General features: G+C 43.3%; 1 long non-coding RNA gene across 1 annotated transcript; it reads left to right on the forward strand.

Moving 5' to 3' along the window:
- The first annotated feature begins 559 nt into the window (after nt 1-559).
- Nucleotides 560-6,817, forward strand: LOC137476613 (uncharacterized). The gene is made up of 3 exons (XR_011000457.1): nt 560-865; nt 2,131-2,291; nt 6,221-6,817. It is a non-coding gene; the product is annotated as an uncharacterized lncRNA (long non-coding RNA).
- Nucleotides 6,818-22,648: the final 15,831 nt, after the last annotated feature.

Here is a 22,648-nt window from a genome sequence, read left to right on the forward strand (position 1 = left end):
GGTCAGGGAGTTAGAGCGCCCAGCTTTGAACTCAGGAGAGCCTCATGCTCCTTCTGGCTGCTGCAAGTGCTAGTGTGATGGCTACAAGAGGTATTAAGGTTATATTGGTCCAATATTGGGGTTCATAACAGTTCCTCATTGCCTTACATGATGTTTTCCTAGCATAGAATTTCTGACATGAAATTCTTCACTAGTAAGAGACCTGTTTTTCCCTTTACCACAAAGGTAATAAAAAAACCCACCTGCATATTGAAAGAAAAAAAGGAAAAAATATATAAAAGGGTGGAGAATGCAGGAAGGAAAAGAGGTGGATGAAATAGTTCATGTTGTCCCCTTGAGTGTTGCTCAAGGTGCTGTCTGTAATCTTACCCTCAGTGTCAGAACTCAGGGGATCATGCAAGTCCCAAAATCCTTGTCCTCACAGTGAGTGCAGAGTTCTCTGAGACCACCCCAGTGTTACAGATCAGTGTTAATCAGGAAATCGCAAACCTGGGAAGTTGTACTCTGTCCCTGTAATGTGAGCTTCAGAAACTCCTGAGCACTTCTGTAGCCAATGCTAGGAGCTGCTACTGCAGATCAAGGCCAGGAGAAACTCCTGTTAAATCAACACTTAACATTTTTATAGCACTATGACTGAGGAGGAGACAATCTGCCTTCACACTGATACTTAAAATTGATCCTGATTCCTGTCGCAGGAGCTGGTTCTGCTCCCCCTGGAATGCCCTTTATTGCACTAATGCTGTCCAGAGCATGCCTGCATGGAAACCTGGTGTCTGTAAAACCCAGATGACTTCAAGTAGCTGTTGAGGCATGCTGGATCCTTCTTGTGAAGCAAACTTCCACTGATGCAGTGCAGACTTACAGTGCAAGTGATGGGATGGCGTCTGGGATGTGTGGTGGGAATGCAGGAGCAAAGGGAAGGCCAGAAACCTTTTTAGTGGTGACTTGTTACTTGGATGAGCTTGTGCAGATGGGTTTGCTGCTAGCTGATCCATCCCTGGGGATGAAGGAGAAATGCAGGGAGGGAGAAACAGCTTTGTCCAAAATAAGAATTATGGTGGCACATAACACAGATCTGGTGTGTGTCTAGTTGTGCTCTAAACAATATCTAAGGATGCAAGGAAGGATATAATGTTCCCTCTAAGAACCAGTAGGGTTCTTTTCATTCCAGTTAATGGTTTATGTTCCTGTTTCTCTTTTATCAAATATAGTAACAATAAAGCTCCAAGATTTTTAATAACTATAGCAAAAGCATAACAAGCAAAGCATTTTGCTTTTTTCCTGATAACTCCCCTGACTTCCACAAGGAAAAAAAAAAAAAAGATAAACTCTCCAAACTTGTGTGGGAGAGAAAAGCCATCAAGCAATCTGTGGCTGCCAACTTATTTTTTCAAGTCCAAATTAAGGAGAGGTCAAGGACTGAAAACAAACCCCAGATATATAAAGACTATATATGATGCCAAAGGCAGAGCTGTACTCCTGGCCACTGTGATTGCCTTTCTGAGGGTAAAGGAAGCATGTGTGGCTGTGTATTTGCTAGTAGAAAGTCAATAAAATAGAGATTTCCTTCTGGATACTATGGAAATAATGGAAATTATGAGGTGAAAGTGAACAGTTCAGAACTGTATAAATACCACTTCACACTACTAAAAAGTCTCTCTTGGTGAGTTGTAACAATTAGCAGGCTTTCATTTCCTAGCAATGGTCCTTCTATTGAGAACAACTTCCATCTTTCTGGTGAGCAGCTGAAGCCAAACATTCACAAGTGTTGGCTGTGACATGTCATGGTTACCACATGGCCAGGGACGATTTGCAAAACACAATGTCCCATAATAACTCATTAAATATTGTTTTTCTCTGTTTCATATACTCTCATTAATTTGTCAGTTCAAGGTGTTTTTCTTTTCCTTTAATCCTCTGTTCTTACTCTCTCTGAAAATCTTTTAGGCACCTGTTCAGTTTGAGGTTGTAGTAAAAGAAATACCATGAAATCTTCCTGCAACAACAGCAAAGATGTCCTGATGACCCTGTTTTTCCTATCCCAGCTGAGATAAATTTCCAGATGTGAAAGTTTGTGTAATCCCAATGATGCCAAATGTCCCTTGTACTTTCTGCTCTGATTTCACACAGAAATGACCGTGGCAGTGCTGTGGAGCTGCAAAATGAAATGGAACTGTCCAGGAGACAACAGTATCCAGAATATGAAGTAAAAACTACTCATCTAAAAACTGAAACCTTCATTCTCTTTGGAGCAGACAGGGGAAAATATGGATGGACTATATTTGGGAAAGGTTGGCTCCTCAGAAAGATTGTCTCCTTTCATTTGTGGGATTAAGTTCTGCTCTGAGGTGACTGGCGTGTGACAGTGAACAGAGTAGCCCTTGTCTTTAAATGTAATATTTTAAGTTTGATATTTCTTTTTAATTTGACTTAATATTTTTCTATTTTTGAAGCACTTTAGAGCTTTACACCTCTGTTTTGCAGTGCTGCTGTCTCAGGATAATTAATTCCACAGATAACTTCATCTTGTGGCCAAGGGAACTTTTTAAGAAAAAAATGAAACAAACCAGAGAATCAGGTGATGGAATGGAATGGTCTATTTATTATACTTTTGGTGAAGGAAATAAGTACATAAAAGTGCTCCTTGCTTTGTGTGTCTGGTACTGTGTTATACACAGGAGCCCCTGTGTATAACAGGGGCTGCAATCTGTCATTTGCTTGAAGTTTGTGCATGGTCCCGTTTTAATCCTCCTGGTCCTGCAGCCTGTAAGGAATTCCAGCTGGGGTCAGTTCCACAGCTGAACAGCCTCATGGTCTCCCAGTAAGCTGGTTGTGCAAATGACCTGGATGCCTGCACTGTGCTTGGGTAGGAGAGGTCATCCCTGTGGGGTAAATTGAGGGCTGCTGATAATGTTTGATTGTAGATTAAAGAGATTACATAGCAGTCTGCGCTTAAATGAGAGTGTCAGTAGTGAAAATTGTTACTTCTGCTCTTCACTGCTCCTTTTCCTCCCTCTCCCTCCCCAGGTAGTGATGTGCAGGAGGGTTTGTGCTTGCCAGCTGTGCTCTGCTTTGTGGGGTCTGGCTTTAGGGTGCCGTGTTGTCCCATATCCCTGCACCAGCCTGGATCGGTCCCACCCCTCTGATGGGCTCTTGGCCCTCCTGTGCAGCAGGGACTAAGCCATCCCCTGCCCAGTGGCAGGATGTGGATTGTGCAAGGGATGTTTCAGCGGCTGACAGCACAAGGAGCCATCAATCTGAAACAACAACCCACAGGCGTGCATGAGAATGTGATGCTTTCTGCCACGGGAGAGAAACGACTTGCACAAAATGACTGTGGAACAGCATTAAACTCGAGTAAAGAGCTGAATTAATCACAGGCTCCATCAGAGCCCTGGGGAGGGTGGCACAGAAGGAAAATGAGCCACTGCTGAGAGCTGAGCCAGCAGCCAGCTGATGAGGTGCTCTTCTCACTTCCAAGGGACTCAGCAAAAGGATTTTTCTCCCCCTTGGAAGTGAGGTGGCCTTTCAAATGTGGGGAGGAAGATGACAGTAAACATACGTTCTGCTTCCTCTTAGCTGCCGTCAGAGATTTTTCTCCTCCTGTGTATGACTGATTCTTGATTTGTTTCCACGCTTCTTTTGCTGTGCCCAAAAGCAGAAACAAAAGGGCAGAGGAGCAGCAGAAATGTGAAGACCCAGAACAGCATTTACCACCCACAGGCCTTACTTTTGGGTATTTTTTTGTAATATTTTTGTGTCAGGGAGGGATGCATGTGACAAGAGGATTTATGGCTCGAATTCCTTGTTCCTGCGTAGTCACTGCATCCTTTGGTCTCCTGCTCCTCTGAAACATCACATGAGCTTATTTCAGCCCTCAGCTGCAACTTTTCAGTTTCAGTGTCTGAAGTATTTCTGCCCATGCTCCCCGATAACTCCTACAGGATTTATTTTTTAAAAGAGGTATTTCTGGACCAGGCACAGTGTTGCTTTCAGAACTTTGGTTCAACACAACCTCCTGGATTCCTTTCTTTTTGTGACTACACCTGGCCCACACGGGAGGTAGGTAGTGGTTTAGCTAATTCCTGGGCAATCAGAGAGGTGATTAAACCCCTGCTCTTGAATGACAAACAAGGTGCAGTGCAGCCCACAGATGGGCTGATGGTCCACTGCTGGTCAACGACAAAATGGTATCAACCACATTGAAGTCTTGGAAGTTTGTAAAGCCATGGCAGTCATGGATTCTTCATGGCCAGACCAGAACTTAGGGCTCCTGTTTTAAATAATTTCTCTGGGAGGCACAAGGGGAGTGAAAGTAGAGACCTTGTTTTATAGTTCTCTCTCTACAAGTCTCAGTCACAGTCTTTGTGAGGCTTTAGTCCAACTTAGAGGTAGGAGTAATCTCAGTGGGATGTAAAAGCACTTGGGCAGGAGAGTATACCCTCTGAAATGTGGTTCTGGTCTCTCGAGCTCTGCAGATGGGGTTATAATCAGCCTTTTTTCTCTGTGCTGGGCCATTTAGCCCATTTACACTCTACCAGCTCCTCCATCATGTGCTTTGGCCAGAATCTTTTCCTTGGTGGATGCCGAGGCTGTGCTCACCCCGGAATACACCGGTTCAACAGGTCACGTTGCTCATCTTCAGTTTTGTCCTGGCCTAGGCAGTGCTGGATTAATGCTCACGCTGCTTCACCCTTCTCTTGGGTCTCTTTCCTTCAGGCTCCCTCCTGCAGCTCCTGTTTGAATCAAACAAAAAGCATCACTATGCGTCACTTCTGGTAGCAGCTGCAGAACCCAAGTCCGCTTTGGCAGAAATGTCACCTACTCTCTCTCATCATCTTCCTGCAAAACCATCCAGTTTGCCTCCTTGCCTAATGCTTTAACATTTTTGGACTGCTTTTCCCACTCATCATGTGCTCCTCAGTGGTGTCTGAGCACCAGAGCTCCAGGGCTGCCATATATAGAAGTATTGGTGAGCTGGAGCAAGGCTGAACATGAGAGCAGTCAGATTTATTTATTTTCTCTGACTGTAACTTTTGCCTTCTGGGCAAGCACTGGGGACCTGCCATGTAAGCAGTTACCAGTTGAGCTCAAAAGCCCAAGTTCTGCAGTTGGAGTTATAAACAGCCTCTTATCTCTGTGCTGGACACAGACAGTGACCTATTTAACACATTTACCACCAAATCTTAAAATAGTTTTAAAAATTGTAAGTGCATGACAAAAAGCTGTGCAGAAGCACTTCAAACAAATTTTTGTTCTACAGCTTTTGCTGAAATCAGTCTCTCCCCCTACTTCTCACCCCTCATCACCCCCCCCCCCCAAAAAAAAAAAAAAAAGTTGTCTTTGCTTGTCACTTGCCTGCATGGTGACTGCCAGATGGAGCTTAATAGCAGGTACATAATATCCTGCTGTTTAAGAGTTCCAACTTTTTTTTAAAAAGAAAAAAAATTCTCTTCTTCCTTTTCTCGCTTTTTAGAAGGGTCATGTCTATGAATAGGCAAAAGCTTGAATTGTGCTATGTTCTGCTAATCTGTGGTGTTTAAAAATGGCCTTGCCCTTTTCCGAGATGCTGTGTTTTTTAGCTTGAGTTTAATTTTTCTTTGAAATAACAGAAGTGAAAGTCACAAGTATCCCTGAGAATTTTAGCTACTTTCTTGCTATTGTGGCTAAATCAGCAAAGTTTTAAGTGTAGAGGATGACCAAAAATCATCCTTATACTGAAGGACAACCACCACAATCACCCTGCTGAGTGGGAATAAAACTGCAAAGTACACTAGAAATCAATTTGAGAGAAATGTATGAATAATAAATATCCTGCCATAAATTCTTTAATTCTAAGCATAATTTTCATAGGTAATGATGAAATTTAATGACACATTCTTTAATTCTAAGCATAATTTTCATAGATAATGATGAAATTTAATGATACATTCTTTAATTCTAAGCATAATTTTCATAGGTATGCTCTGAACCAGACACCATTTTGCTTTCAGTATGGTGAATTTAAGGATATGTTAATTCAGCATTTACAAAGTGTCTGTGTTTGTTGAGGGGACTGTGACAAGGAGGGATGGGAGAGATTTCAGGATACAAAGGAAGAATGTTCCAGCCTCCCATCCCTGAGGAAGTTAAAAGTTATTCCAGGTCTGAGAACAGCTGTAGGTCTTTGCATCGTTTTACTAATTAAAACTTCAGGAAAGGTTGTCTCTGCTACCTGCAGGACCACCTTGTGGAAAACCAAAGCATGGCTCTTGCCTAAAGTGAGGATCTGCCCTCAGGTGTGATATGAGAGCCCAGAAACTCAACACCTTCCAGGTAAATTGTGTTTTGTGCTCAGGTTCCCCTGCTGCCTCTCCAAAGAAGAATCATTTTGTTAATGGCAGCTGACTCAACCATGGGCTTCACCTCTATGCCTTTGCCTGTAAAGCTTTCTTTGCAGAGACACCAGTTTATTTCCCAGATGCAGTGATCAAAGGCACGATACAAAAACTCAGTGTTGCTGTGTGCTGCAGAGGAAGGCTGGAAGTAATTTGGGTCAACTAAAGTTAGAAACCGTCCTCACCTCACGAGACAGATGTGAGCTTTGAAGTCAGGGAGATGATCAGCAAGACAATCTAGGAAAGACACTTTTCCCCAGTTCAGTTTCTAATTAGTGGACTTGAAGCCTGTGCAGGGCTGGATGCCTGTTTCTTGGGTGAGAACAGTCTGCCCAGTCCTGTGACCTGCCCTCAACAGAGGCTGACAAATGGTGTGAGAAAATGCAAAGCACTTGAGTGCATTATGCTGCAGCATATTCCTGGGAAACAGTCCTTTCTCACAAAAGAGGTTTGTGGGCAATTTAGGCAGAAGAGCAAGGACACACAGATCCTTGTATTTGCCTTGTATTGTATCTGATGTGAACTGTACAGCTCCAGCATTTTGTATTTAATAATTTCAGTATTTTGTTGTGTGCCTTCTGGGGCTGGTGGGAGGATGTAGACCAAATATGACTGCCTTGCACAGCAAAATAAATACTGTCCATGGTCAAAGTGGTGTTCTACAGGAAGACCTTTACTTCTGCCTTGTACTAGAGGTGGACAATAACTTACTTGGGGATAAGGACAGATCTTCTGGATGTTCTCCCCTTGCCTCCCTTAGCTCTGCAGACATGGATTCTGTGGTTAAAGAGTGCAAGTGGAGGCTTGATGAAATCCAAGTCCCTCAGAAACTGGAAAGAGCAGCTTTGGTGAAGCCCCAGTTTTGTACCTATGTGTGCTCACTACCTTCTTCTTACTTTTTCTCTTTTCCTGCCTGGGAGAGGAAGCCAGCTCGGTCCCTTTGTTTTAATCAGTAACCCTATTATTAGGGAAATCCCTGACATTTATTTCTGGCTTTCCAGACTTATCCCGACTGTAGACTCCCAGGGGATGAAGGACTGCCTCACAGGCTGTAATCCATGCCAGCTGTGAATCGAGCTCTGTTCTAGAGATGCTCTTTTGCCTTTCCCAATGGTCTTATGGTAACCTTCACTTACAAATTCCAGCCCAAGGGACTGCTGAAACAGGATCCTCCCTCTACAAGTATTTTATGGTCCAGCTGGTGGACTGAAGCCAAGCACAGGCTGAAACAGAAACCACTGGGCCATGAACCCATTCTGTTACAAATGAGCAAATGCCTTGATCCTGCTCCTGGTGTACCGGCCCAATTAAGACTAGTCAGAAAGTTAAACTCCCTCAGAAATATTCTAATGGCAGCTCTTCGAGTGGTTTATACATGAGAAGATAACTCATGCAGAGGAGATTTACTGCTCTCTCTGAGATTTACATGGCCATCTCTCTGTGTCCTTTCCGTGTCTGTGTGACACCAGGTGCCATCGAGTGAGTCACCTTGGCCTTCAGAGGTAACTTTACCTCCTTTCCAGCCACACCATGCAGGCAGAAGGAAAATACTGATGCAAGTCATTGACTGAGAGGTTTATCACTCCCATCCACACCAGGAACTTCCCACAGTGATGTTCTACTTGGAGTGGCAGGGAAAATGTCATCTTCCAGGGGTGCTGAGAATGGGGTCTGTCAGTATTTTAGGAGTTGAAGTACCAAAAATTACAAATGTGGATCTTGACCTTGAAGTAAAGAACAGCTGTTTGTCTCTTAGCCCTCTTTCTACTGCTGACATCCTGCAGCTCAAGGTTTTCAAATAAAAATCCCTTTCTTTCCCCCAGGTCTGGCGCTAGGGACCAAGCCAACATCTTTGTTATTTTCTTGTTTTAATTTCTTTTTTCCTCTTTGGAAACCACTAAGCTAGTTGGCTTTGAACATTCTCCAAAAGTGCTCCTTGAAGCAACAATGTGAACCCTTCAGCACAAACATTTAGTGTTAAACTGAAAACCAGAAAGAGTTGGGCAAGCTTAATACCAGTGTTGTAAATCAGGCCCATAATCTGAGCAGATCTGGCACATAATTAATCTTTGGGGAGTCTCTAGGTAGCAACTTGCAGGTCGTTAGTCAGTAAACTCCCACAGGTCTCCCTGGGTTTGGGATTAAGCTCTGTGTGTGAATAATCATCTAATTAATCACCTCATGCAGGGGTTTTAGAGACCTTCAGTGCCTGCTCTTGGAAGAGGTGTAGGTTTAAGTGCAGTTGTGCCGCAGCATGCTAACAAGAGTCAAGAGAAATTCAGAGAGGAGGTAGTTTTCATCTCAGGTGGTGCAGAAGGGTTTGAAGTTCTCATTTATTACAGAGGCAAACACTTCTCAACACTGAAATGAACCCAGGCATGCTTGCCATGAGATGATTCCTGAAAATGGTAAAACATTAGAGACATTTTTGGAGGTGAACTCACATTAAACTTTATGACAAAGGCTGTCCCAGGCTGCCTGCTATCTCACAAATATCTATAACAATTTCTGATTCAAATTATCTGTATTTGAGAAATTTTTTTGCCAGAATTAATATTGTCTTGTCAGGACCAGGTACTGTGAGCTTCAGCCCCAATTTTGAGCATCTTGATAAGGAGAAGCAGCCTGTGGGAGGAGGTTGAAAGGGCTACAGGTGTGTTTTCTGCAGCATCTGGGCTGTGAATTGCCACCTAACGTTGTGGCTCTTCCACTTGAGCTCCAGCTCATCTTCTCAAGGGGTGCTTCACCCTCACCCACCCGAGAGCTCCCCTGCTCACACCTTGGTGGGGACCTGGGCTCTGCAATGGCTGGAATCAGTGCCATATGAAAAAAGTCAGTTTCTCCACCTTTGTAATAGAAAAGTCTGCATTAGCAATGCTCACCTGGAACATAGTTTCCCCTCTGGGTGTGCTGCATTCTGCAGAGCACTCAGGGTAACCTGTGTTTTCTTGGTAAACGTTAAAGAGAGAGCTGGAGCTAAAGCTCCAAATTCAAGTTGAATTTTTGACTGCTGTCACAAGAAACAGGAAAAAGTTTGGGATGCAATTTCTTAAATCCAAGTTTTCCAGGCAAAGGGTCTAAATTACAATTATGAAACTCTTTGGAATTTTGAGACCTTTTGAAACCTTAGAGAAAGGTCTTCTATGATTGCTGTCTGGAAGGAACCTTGGGCACAGTTTCTGCTCTTTCACTCTGCTGCAGCATTTTTAATGCCCTTTTCCTATGGTTTAAGAAGAAAATTAGCATTGATATGTGCAATAGAAGCAAATGTCTGTTTTAAAGGTACCACTCTCCGCAGCAAGGCCATGGATTTAATAGGCTTTTACTGTATTATCGACAGCACAATGCTGTGGCATTGAACCACAACTATAGGGAACAATCCAATTATCGTTCAATTGAGCCAAAGCAATTAGTTGGCTTAGGCCCGGGAATAATGAAATCAGCTGAAAATGTTCAACAATCAGATTTTCAGAAAGCTGAAACTCCCATTTTTCTTTCTTTCTTGCTTTATTTCCTGACTCAGAGATCTCCTCCGAACTAATGAACACGGGCAAAGCAACAACTGAGAATATCGTGGAAACTTCAAAAAGTCTGTGGCCAAGGTAATGAAGGCTTTTAAGCAAGCAGGTTATTTTTGTGATGCACAAACTCATGGTCCTCTCTGTATTTCATCCTCCTATAGCACTGCAAAAAATACATTCAAACTAGTCTTCATATTTTGACACTTATTTTCCCTATTTGAATCTTTAAAAAAGGGAAAGCAATTTTGAAAGCTTATTATTAGGTCCCAGATATAAGGATATAAAGACCTAAGCAGTTGTTTAAGTGGATGTGTAAATCTGGGATACTTGGGACTGGTTGAACAAATTATTTAATCAAAGCTTTTCCTATAAAATGGATATGTTTATGGTAAGGTCACTAACATTTTCTAGAAAGGTTTTTCTCAAAACCTTTTTTCTTTTTGGATGTGGCACTGCCTTTTGGTAAATATGTGGCCTGTGTTAAGGAAGAGATTAAAAGATTCAAGTTGCAGCATTATGTGAGTACCCTGTGTTCCTCCCTGTAGCTTAAGGATCTTTTGAAGGTGGAATTAACATAACCAAATCATTAAAGACTCAAATACTTTCTTCTCATGCTGAATGAGCAATTGGTACATTATGGGCTTGACTACTGTTCCACAAGTATTATACTCCCTTTGACTTCTTTTGGGATTGTTAATACTCAGATTAATGGTATATGGGGTCCAAATGATCTTGTTTCTGGTTGAAAGAATTGGGAGAGTGTGCTTCGTAAGTGTACAGTGTTGCTTTTGCCAACAAAACCTGAATACAGAGCAACTCTTCCTGTCTGAGGATAATCTGCTTAAATATACTTTTTGTTCATCTGCCTTATTATCCTGCAATATAGAAAGTGCTCCTGTGTTTTGTTATGCAGAAGTTGACATGGTGCTGGATAAGAACTGGCAAAACACAACTTGGATGGTGTGACTCTGGAGATCCCGGTCTAACACAAGTGGTCTTCAGGCATGGTCTGCTGAAAATCTCTGGGGCCTGATTCCATTACACTGAGAAAGGTTGGAAGAGAACTTGATTTATCCAAAGGCTGAGGGTAATCTGGGTTTGAGCAGAACAGGCACAGGAGAATTTGCAGTGTTATAGACATGATTCCTTCTGCACTCAGCCAAAGGAAAGACTGTCCTAAAACCAATAACTCAGACCATCCCTTAATAGGGAGATCATATTGCAGTAACCCAAAACTGCCTTGGCCTCTCTGCTGGGGTTAGAGACAAAGTGTTGATTTTCTCTGAATCAAGGAAAAATGTAGAAAGAATGCACACATTGGAGTCTTTTGAAGGCTGGTATGAAACTAGGTCATGACAGCTCTTTTGGAATTCAGTCTTTTGCCTGCATTTTTGTGTGAGGTGTTGTCTGGAGCACACACTGGGCACTGCTGGTGAGATAGACAGGAAGCCTTCCTTGGAGCTGCCTTTTGTGCAACTTTTTAAAGTTAGCTCAGAAATCTATCAAAGTGAGAGCTTATCTGGATAAAGGAGAATAGTTAGGGTTTTTCCTGTCTAATTAATAGATTGAAGGCACTGATGTGGAATGGAAGAGTTCAGGCTAAATTCCAATCTAGCATAGTGCTGGATGTGAAAATACTCCTGCATTAATAACAAAACAATGGGATTTACAGACTCTCATTTGCCTCAATGTTGATTAAGAAAGCCTAATAAGCTCCTACCTTGTGCCTTCACATCTCAATGGATTTATAAGGTGGGGAAGTGGAAAAGAGACCTCGAGGTGTCTTCCCCTGAACACCAGACTACAACACCAACTGGTTTGGATTGTAGCATCTCTGCAGATGGATCTGGCTCCTGTGTGCTGTTGAAGGGGAGAAAACATCATTATCCTTGGAAATTCTGAGTGAATACAAAGTCTGTAAGTGTGAAAAAAGAATTTTTCTCACTTCTTAGTTTATCTTGAGGCTGTTTCTGAGTTCTGCCCGTTTGCCTTCATGAATTCCAAAGAATTTGTCTCTGGAGTTGAAAGCAACTGTTGTAATGCTAAGTCAGAAATATTTGGGGAAGACATTAAAATAGAATTCTAAAGGATTTATGACATGCTGTGCCATTATCTACCACTGTATAAAAGTTGAATAAAAAATCAACCAAATGAGCTGAACTATTCATGTAAAGCTTGCTAACCTATGAATGATGTGATCACCCCGGATACATCATTGTAAAGGTTCTATCAGCATCACTGGAGTATTTTTATCTGTATTTGCATGTCTTTACAGGAGGAAGCAAAGGTACTAAGGTTGTAGAGTCAAACTTTCAGTGCCAGTGCTAAAGAACTTGGCTCTGGGTTCTGTTTTTCTTTTATTCCCCCCACCCCCCCTTTTTTTTTTCTGAATTTGATTGCCTGTGGTATGAAATGCTGAGTTTTCCTTTACCAAGAAAGCAGAGATCTGACATTACACTGAGTCCATATTTGCCTTCCTACCTTGCATGGAGTCATCAAACACATGCAGCACCACAGAAGGAACTTGTATCTGCTCAAAGCAGTGCTTACCTGCCCAGACACCCCTCTCCTTTCCATTATGCTGGCTGCTTCTTAAAGCCACTCTGATCCTCATAATGAAAGAAAAAGGAGGATTTTATGGCGTAGCTGGAGGGTGCCTTGACAGCACAAACTCTTCACCTGCCTGGTGAGTTCCTGTCTGATGCTGTGCAAACCCAGCTCTTCCCAAGTAGCCACCAGCTGTCCTCAGCTTTCAGGACCACTGAGAGAACTGCAGTGTGGGAGGGTGTGTGGCAGCTTTATCTTTTTAAGAGAGAAAACTCTGCTACTTTCCCTGCTCACCTTGGTTATGCTGTTCTGAAGTTCCTGCTGCTGCTCAGCTCTTGAGTTACAGTAAGAGGTCGTGGGGAGAGAGCTGGAGAGGGAATTTGACACAGACATGTTTTGAGATGCAAGGGGTCATGGCTTTAATCTGAAGGTGGGTAGATTTAGATGAGATATTAAGTAGAAATTCTTGACAGTGAGGGTGGTGAGGCACTGGCACAGGTTGACCAGAGAAGCTGGGGGTGCTCCATCCATGGAAATGCTCAAGTCCCATCTAAATGTGTCCTGGGCAACCTGGTCTGGTGAAAAGGCACTTCGACCATGGCAGAGGGCTTGGAAAGAAATTGTGCTTAATGTCCATTCTAACCCAAACAGTCCTATTATTCTATGACAGAATTTAACAGAGAGGGGTAGGAGAAATGACAGACTTTATTTTCAGAAAAGATAGTAAAAAAATGCTATCTTGAATCAAAATAATATTTTGTTACCTTTTCCCAGTTGATCCAAGTCTCAGTTCAGGTAGAATTTGTGCAGTTCCTTCCTGTGATCTTCTGAAGCATATCTGGAGTCAGACAAGCGTTGCAATAGGGGTTTGGCAGTAGTAAAGCTAGGAGGAGTGTGTGAAAACCTCTCCCTGTGCTGCTCTTTGATCTCCACCCTTTAGACAAGACCCTGCCTGATACAATGCCTGATACACTCAGTAGTGCTCATTTAACTAAGAGAAAAGGAGCAGGGCCACGGATCAGACTGATGTGTAGCTGGGTTTGTTACTCAGCCTCTGGACAAAGCCACTGCTGCTTATTCACCTTTGTGATTGATCACTACAATGTGATGTTCTTTCATGTTGTGAGTCACTTAGGAGACAAGACAGCCCTTCTCTGGCCACTAAACATTGCACAGAGGCTGCTAATTGAGTGACTCACTTCAGTGTGCCACTTTTAATGCCAGCACTCTTTTGGTCATTGTGAGTTTTCGGGCCCCAAGTTGGGCAACTCCCTGGGGACTCCCCTGGCAGGGGAGACCCTCCTGGAGCAGTTCTGTGTCAGGAACGAGAGACACATTGGACTTTTTCAGTCTTCAGCTTCTGTTAATTGTTATCTTATCAAAACTTCAGCACACTGTCTGCACCAGACTTTGTGTGCAGGAAAAACAGCACAAAAATGGCCAACAATCTCTTGTTACAAGCCCTTTTAAGTCTAATCAAAAACTAAGCTACCCAATTAAGAAGTGACACCTAAATTATTTTCCCTTCTAACCCAATAACTGACCCCTAAAGACCTGCAATGCGGATTTTTCTACCCAATTACAAGACACCACCCAAACCCAAGAAGAAAGAGGAAGAAGAAGAAAGAAGAAAGGAACTCGGGACAACACCCTATATCCTCCATCTTGAACCCATCTATAACAAACTAAAAAATCCTAAAACCTAAATTTCTCACCCATGTGACATACTATACTACTATCTACAATCCCTACAATCTATTTCACACTTTTGTGGTTTCCAGTTTACCTTGAGGCTTTGGAAGTTTTCTCCATGAATGAGGGTCAAAGTCAGTGCTCCCCTGGGGGTCAGGACACCCCAGAGCGGACAGAGAAATCTTCCCAGTGCCCTGGGTTGCCACAGTCATTTATCCAGGTTTCACTCTGGATGGGGTTATTGGTGCTGTGGGATGCTGAAGCATTTGGTTCAGGTGAACGGCTCCCTAAAGGCGTGACTCACCAAGATGGTCTGGTGGCCCAACCACAAACATTTCCAACAGGAGAAAGGATTCCTCCTCTCAGTCCTGAGGGCTGTATTGTTTCCTGTTTGGTTGCCTCCTGCTTTGTCACACCTGCCCAGGTGTGCTATGTGATAACCCAAGGTGTGCTGGTGCTGTGCACATCTCCAGGATGGGCAGAGCTTTGCAGACCTTGCAGCACTGGAGCCTGCCTAGCTCTGCTCTCCAGCAGCTGACTTGCATATCTGCAAACCCTGGGGCTTTTTGTGCCCATGAGCATGGAGGTATGAGAAGGTGGCTTTCAGAAAAGGGGCAGAAAACACCTTTTAAATGTAGCTAGGTTGTTTGATGTAGTCCAGCTGGGCACAGAAAGCTGTTTTCTCCCATGGCTATGATCCTGCTCTCTGATCTTGTACTTGAGAGGTACTTCATGATGATTGCTGGAGGTGTCTCAGCCCTTGGAGCAGCCCAGTGTGCAGAGCCCAGAGGAGTTAGGAGACAGCTGTGTATCTGATGCAGAGCTTGGAGCTAAGCAAGGGAAAAACTGAGGCCTGGAGGCAGCAGAAGTCAGGGCATTTCACTGGTGCTGCTAATATAATCCTGCTGGTGCACCTACATGCTGACACAAAGCAGCATCTCTCACCCCATCTGGTAGAGAAAGGCCTTTGGTGTCTCAGTGATCTCTCTTCAAGAGTAAAAAATGCTGTTTATTCCTCTCTTCCTCATCCCTGCCTCAAATAAGTGTGATTCCCTAGAAGTGCTCAAGTCCCAAACACTATGTGGAGAGAAGTTGAGAGCTGTATGGAAATGGATTGTGAGGACACAGAAAAAAAGATCTTCTCTGCAGTGTCTGTGCTGTCACTGCATCTCCTGGGGATTCCCTTTCCCATCCACAGTTCACTAAATTTATGCCATCTGCTGGGGGATGTTCTTGGGAAGTGTTTAGTGCCCAAGGCTGTTCCGTGCTCCCCCAGCACGGTGGGAGTCAGTATCTTCAGCTGCAGTGCTTGGGTGAGAAATTGCTGAAGGCAAGAATCTGCACCAATTACTAGCAATAAATGCTGAGGAGTGAAGGCTGGGGAGGATGTCAGATTGTTTAAGTCTCTTCCAACACACTTGCGTTCAACATGCATTTCTTGAGATCTGCGAAACCTTGGTCAGCATTTCTGAGGGGGTTGACTGTTGTTTGCCACCCTGGCTTTAGCATGACATAGGACAGTGAAATAGAGCTCTTCTGGGCCTTTCTCCATTGCCTGGCTTTTTGACTCCTAGACACCTTGAACTCCAGAGGACTTCTGTGCTCAGAGACCAGGTCTGAGCAAAGAAACCACTCTGGGCTTGAAGATGAAGAGATCTCTTACACATACTTCAAGCAGGAAGGAGCTAAAACTCAGATGAGTACCAGTAATATTTTTAGTGGATTCCAGAGAGGGACTTTTAGACCTGAACTGTAAGAGGTGAACTGTTGGGGGTGAGAAGGAAAAAACTGTCTTACTCTTCTTCCCAGGTAAGTTCAGTTTGTGGTCCTTTGTTATGATAAGCCTGGCAAAACAACAATCTGCTCATGTTTCTGCTGGTTCAGTCACCACAGGAGCTCCCACACAGAGAAAGTTGTGAGAGCTTCTGGCAAAGCTGGTTTAAGTAGCCCAAGCCCCTTGGGTAGGCTTTGACTTTGCAGAGGAATTGCCTGCACCATGGATGAGGAATTCAGCTCTCTGTTTCTATCCTCAGCAATTTGTAGATTCTGCTTGCACCTTCTTCCAACGTTTTTTCATTAAATAGCCAATAGCAATGGTTGATTTATTTAAAGTCTCCCTGATGCACAATTAAAAGTCAGAAAAGTTGAGGGGTCCTCAGCAAAGTAAAGATCCTCTAGAATATGGTCAGTAGCTGTCAGAAGGAATAAACAAATGAGCTGAAAATCAAAATATAATTTAACCACAGCACAGATGCCTCTATAGCAGCCAGGAATTTTTCATTTTCCTCTATTATGTTTTATTATAAGCTTTATTCATATTTGAGTCACATGCAGAAGGAGTTTCAGATCTTTTATGTCAGACTATAAAGAAATGTAGAAGCAATAACTTCTTCCAAATATTGTGTTCTAACCTTCAGATGGATTGCCTGCAATTATCCCACTGATGAGAAATAGTAATTCTCCCCAATGTATTTCCATGACACATCCTTTGAACTCATAGTGATCTGTAAGCATTTTAGCTCCTTGTAGAAAGAGTCTTTCACTTGCTGCCTTGTAAACAAATTGAAGAATTAATGGTAAACTGAAAGAAAATGAATGATATTTTTTTTCTTTTAAACCAATAATGCCGAATCATTTGGGGTGCAGGAAAGGATAATACATCCAACAGAAATGTCTCCCCACCTCAGTACTTGGCTCAGGAGTGTGTCTTTATTTTTAATTAGCCATGATTGTTTTCAAGGCCAGGTTTGCCAGTCTTCCAGATTTCAGACTTGTGTGAGTGCCAGAATTTGGCTCTGTGTGTGTGTTTTCAAGCACAGTGGCCTTGGCTGGAACTCTTCTTTTTGTGGTTTCTGACAACCAGGCTTGGCTGGAGCCAACTGAGCTCCAGCCCAGCCCCAGCAGCTGAATTTTCCTGAACACAGGGAATACAAAGATGGAATGGGACCTTCATGTGGAAGTCCACCAGCACACACAGGAGTGAAGGGAGATGGCTTTCTTCTAGGACAGTCCAGACACACTGCAAGTCTCAAAATAGTCCCATCTTCTGAAATTTCCACCCTGACTGGGAGGCAAACACCTCCCCAGTGCAGTGGCAGTGACACAAGCAGCTGTGTGCTTGGCTGTCCTCTCACATCAAGCACAACAACCAGGGTGTGTTTTGGCTGGAACTCTTCCATTGCACTGAGATAGGCAGCGATGGCAACACTTCCCCAGGCTGTCAGGACTGCTGCTGTATTCACAGCTGCAGGATATTCCCAGAGCAAGCCAGCTATTTCCTCTTGTATGATAATTGTTTTCCAAGTTCTGTCACAGGACTCTCGACAGAACTATGCCGTGTGTGTCCCCTGTTGCAGGACTGATCTTTATTTGAGGGGAGAGGAAGGTTTCAGCCAGCTCTTCTCTGTACCACAGGGCTTGCAAGGTATCTCCTTGGTAAATGAGGTGTTTTTTTTTTTTTAAACATGAAGCCTGAGGAAAGTTTTTTGCATTTGCTGAGGTCAGTGTGCCAAGGACATGCAGGCTGTACACCAAGGGCAATTCCTGTCCTGTGGAGGTGACCTGCCTGCTCTGTTCTGTGCATCTTCCAAGATGAGGCATCAGAGTTGTGCCCATCTCAGATGGTTTCCTGAAGGCTGACTGTGCTTACCTGGATTTCTGATGTCAGGAAGGTAGAGAACAGCTCAAAGGCTTCAAGCAAGAATAAAGCAAATTTATGATTATTCTGAAACCCCTTAAGGAGGAGGAGATGAGGGGAAGGAACAGCAATTAAAGTAGTTTTGTCGTTTCATTTAATAAGTTATGACAGGGCTGGAGAAAAGCTGGCAGAACATTGCTGAAACCTTTTAAACCAAAACAGTCCAAGCTTGATGGGAAAATCTTTGAGTCTTCCAGGAATAACTCATATGCTAATGAGGAGGCTATATTTTGTTTCCTTCCAGTAACATCTATGGGTGTATCAAGAAGAGGGCTCACTGTGCTATGTGGTTCATAGACTGTGAGTTGGGCTTCCAAAATGTTTCTGAAGAGTACTGAAGAGACAAAGGATGTAGAAGGCAAGGAGAAAAGAAGAGCAGCTCTGGTAATTCTATAAAGAAAGCTAAAGTCAGCTGAAGTTAAGGAGGTTTCTGAGTTGTCTATATATTCTGGATTTTTAAATGTTCTTGTTAAAAACCAATCCATTTCAAATGCTATGAGTCTTCTTGTTTTTTGTAATTGGAAAACTTTGGCTGTTTCTCAGCTTCATGTATTTGAAGATCCTCAGACAAGAGGATTCTCATCCTATATAAATCATAAATTACTGGTAAATACACACTTATCTCATTGCTTCTGCAGCATCAGCATTCTCTTCCCAACGGGTGCTTTAACCTATCTGACAGCAAATGGCATCGAGAGAAGCAAGACATTTTCAGGAAGGTAATTTGCCTGTGGCATGAATCAGGTTCTCTCCATTGCCTGGTCCCTAAAGGGTACATATTTTCAGAAAGGATGATGGTGGTGTGGGTTGTGATGGCTATCAAAGAAATCAGTTTTCCATTTGGTGGCAGAGAGTCTGTCCCAGCATAAAATGATAGAATAATTTGTGTTGAAAGGACCTTTAAAGATCATTTAGCCCAACCCCACTGCCATGAGTAGGGACATCTCCCACCAGATGAATATTTTCAGGATGGAAGCATATTACTGATATTTCTTGCCAAAGGAACCTGTAACACAAAGCTGCCTGTGAATAAAAGAAATTGGAATATTCTTGCAATGTGGTCCTTCTGCTTCTAGGAACATGACAGCAAATGTGTAAAAATGGTTTGAGTGACACAGAACTTAAACAGCTTTTTAAAATCCACCTCAATTTAAAATTGAAAGATTATCCAATATTGCATAAGCTTTAAAAATTTGGACAGATATGAATTTAGCAAAGTGGTTCCCATGCCAGTAGGAGATAAGTAGCAGAGAAGGGACTGTTAAAGTTTTCAGAGGATGATGGTGCAGAGGCAGATTGCTTTGCAGGGCCAGCTCCTGACTCCACAGCAGGACACCCTCCACTTGGAGAGGTTTGTGTAGCACAGCCTGGGTGGGACCCTCTGCAGTAGAGTTCCTTGCTGGGCTTCATCACTGGGGCTTTCTAGCCTGAAAAGTTTCAGCCTCTGCATTTCCTATAAAAATGTGGGAGCATCTGGGGAGTTACTGAGTGCAGTTCAATTGTGTGGCCTCACTTGTCTTGAAATGTGAATTGTTCTATGACTAATGAAATCTCTTAAATTCCTGTAAATAAAAAATGGGAACAGATTTGCTGATGGAAAGCTCAGCAGTTCCCCTCAGCCCCAGACAACTGCCATTTGCTTGCATTACTCTCATAGATTTGTAAATGTTGCAGAACAGGAGGAGTTTAAATTTTCATGCTTTAATGTGAGGCTGTGGCTGTACTACGGTGGGGGATTGGGCTGGGAGCTTGCACACCTCTTGGGGTCTGTGTCTCTGTGAAGTCTTGATGACCCCAAGATTGTAAAAGTCCTTTTTCTCCCAGCCTGAGCCACAAGTGAAGAGGTCTGGAATGCGTCCGATTGTGCATTCAAGGTTGTTTATTTCTTCGTATCTATATGTTCTTTCTCTCACCTGCCAAGATCCTCTCAGCAAGGCAGCCATGGTATTCTGCTGTCGAGCCTCAGGCAGCTCCCACCTTATATACTCAAAACTCTGTGTACCGTGTTTACAGTTCCCGTACCAATATCTAAGACCTATGTTGGATAGTGTGTCTCTACCTTAAACCAAGAGAAAAGTGTCACCATCACACCAAGACATGGAGAGCAAGAAGAAGGTCAGAACATGCTCAAATCCCTCCATTTTGTCCCCTGAACCCCTTATCTTAAAAACCCCAAAATTCTATTTTTCACCCTGCGTTAATTTCACTATCACACTACTCAAACCCTTGTGACTTGTAACTCCTCATACAAAATTGTCAGTTTTCCACAGGCTAAAATTGAAGCCACAGGTGTTTTTGACTTCATGCCAGGGTCTCCGAGCCCCCTGCCAGGGTCTCGAGACAGTCAGGGCAGCCAGAGGGATGTCCTGGACTCCAACACACACCAACCTGGGTGATTGATAAAAACATACAGGAGGGATAGGGTAGGAGGCTTCCTGGGGTGTCATTTGAGTTCATTATCTGTGTGGATGGAATTGTCCCCCCAGGTAGAAACAGAAACCTCTTGACTAAAACACTGGAGTGAAGATTTCTGTTTGAGCAGAGCCGTGAGAGAAAATAGTGATCTAAGTTTTTCTCGCTCCATCCAAAAAAAGAAAAAAGAAAAGGGCTAATTGGTTATATTTGGTTTTCTTTCCCTGTTTATGTGATTTCTCACTGTTAGGAAACACTTTGGTTACAAATCTCAGACCCAGCAGAGAAATACCCTTTATGTGTTCTGGCCAAGCCTCTCTCGGGAATGGAGTACTAAGCCCTCAGATAGTTCAGGTGGTGTTTTCCTGTATTAAATTACTCTTAAAGCTGCTCACTGCAGGTTGTGCCTGGCTGGCCAGCCTTAAGCCCATCCACATGCATTCATTTAAGCAACTTAAAAAAATCCCCAGGCTTATAAGAGAAGCCCTACATATTTCATAGCTTGCTGGGATGGTATAAGCCCTTACAATTTGAAGTAAGGGCGCTTGTTTGATGAGAACATTTGCTGTGGTCAATATTAGAGCAGCTGTGAGCACCTGACTCTTTCAGGATATGGTGTCTTATCATATGATTGGCCCTTTGTGAGCTAAGAAATAATTTCCCCATCAACTATCTGGATTTTTTTTGTAGCTTTCTTTCCTACATTGCTCACACAGGGCATATAAATCACACAGCCAAACGACATGTGGAGCAGACTTGCTTTTGGGTTTGTGAAGATATGAAATATGTAGCTTGCATTTTGCATTCATAGCGGTCCAAAAAGAAAGTGTACATGCTTTTTGGAAAGCATCTTGAAGGTATTTTTCAATATCTTCATTTTTATGTGTCTAGCTTGAGGGATTTTTGGAGAATTTCTGCTCAGAAAAATTTATTTGAGTAAGCCACAGGTTATGAATATTCAAGCAGCTGTAGTCAGTAGTGAGTCCAGAGGCAAGGAGAGCTGCCAGACCTGACGTGTGGAAAAGGACTGACACATTGGAAGCAGTTATTAGCAGTAGACCCTGGTACATTAATTTTTTTCACCACGATTTGGAATCTGAGAGGTTCAGGACCACCCTGTTCTTTTTAAGGAGGACTTACCACCCTTAATGCAGTCACCAGGATCTGTCTTGCTCTCTTTGGCAGTCATGGCTGTGTAGGCATTCCCTGGTTGTAGGGCTTGCATTTGCACCTCCTGCATGGACAAAAACGATGGTTTTTTTCCCCATGTATGCAGTAGTAGAAGGTGAACTGCTCTAAAACCATTTTGTTTGCTTTGGTGATGATGGGTGACACTGTCACAAAGAAATGGTGCTACCTGAGGGCAAACCTCCACCAAGGTGGCCGTAGACGATGCAGAGTACCCTGCCAATGTAGGTACCACTCTTTCAGGCCTCCTAAAGAGTGATACACAGGAGGATGCACATCTTGGTTTGCTGCAGTTGTGCTCAGTGATGTGTCAAAGCCCTGTGGGAACACTGCTGGCTCTCTACTCCCACCTGTGAATATTTTGGCATAGCACTTGCTTAGGGAATTCTCCAGGATTTGGCTTGCTATTAACAATTCTGAAATGATGGTTGCTCACAAATCCTTTTTAATAGATACAGTGACTTATGTGTGTTCAATCTAAAGCCTGTTTGCTTGGGCTTTAGACAGCTGGGAAGAATTGCACCCAAAAATGGTTTGGCATGTAAAAAATGGTGCTCTCTGCTCCTGCTATTATTGGATTGAAGATGCACAGTGTTTGGCTGGCTGAGGGCTGTGTTTAATATGTACCAGTGCAGTGAGCACAGCTCTTGGGGCCCAAGATTGCTTTGCTATGACCATTATGACACTGCACACCTGAGTATGTAAAAAAACCTCTGAAAATGCACTGCCTGTCATGTCTTATTGCTTAATGATGTAGCCAGAGGCAGACCTGGCATTAAGGCCATTCTTTGCTCCCAGTGGGGAACACATCTTTAATCCCATCAGAGCAGATGCATTTAGAAACTGCAAACAGAGCCTGCTCAGAGCTGTCACTTCGCTCCCTTAATGAGTCCATTCTTCAGTCAAGGTAGTTTCTGCTCTGGGAGCTCAATGATAGTGTTTGAATATGGGATATTTATAGTGTTAGTGCCAGGCTCTTAACAGCCTAATGGCTGAAGCCAGGCAGCTCTGCTTTCAAAGGCTGGGTCAGATGGGGAGGGGGAGAGGTGAGCACTCTGGAGGGCTTTGGCTGAGCTTGGAAATTTAGCTTTCCTCAAAACAGGGGTCTGGAAAAGCTGACACCTTATTAATTCCCCTTCCTTCTGGACAGGCCACTGCTTAACAAGTCATGCCATGCGAGGAGAAGGGGAGGAAAATAAAGAGTGTGAAAATTA

This window comes from Anomalospiza imberbis, chromosome 6, assembly GCF_031753505.1.
Source record: "Anomalospiza imberbis isolate Cuckoo-Finch-1a 21T00152 chromosome 6, ASM3175350v1, whole genome shotgun sequence".
Lineage (NCBI taxonomy): Eukaryota > Metazoa > Chordata > Aves > Passeriformes > Viduidae > Anomalospiza > Anomalospiza imberbis.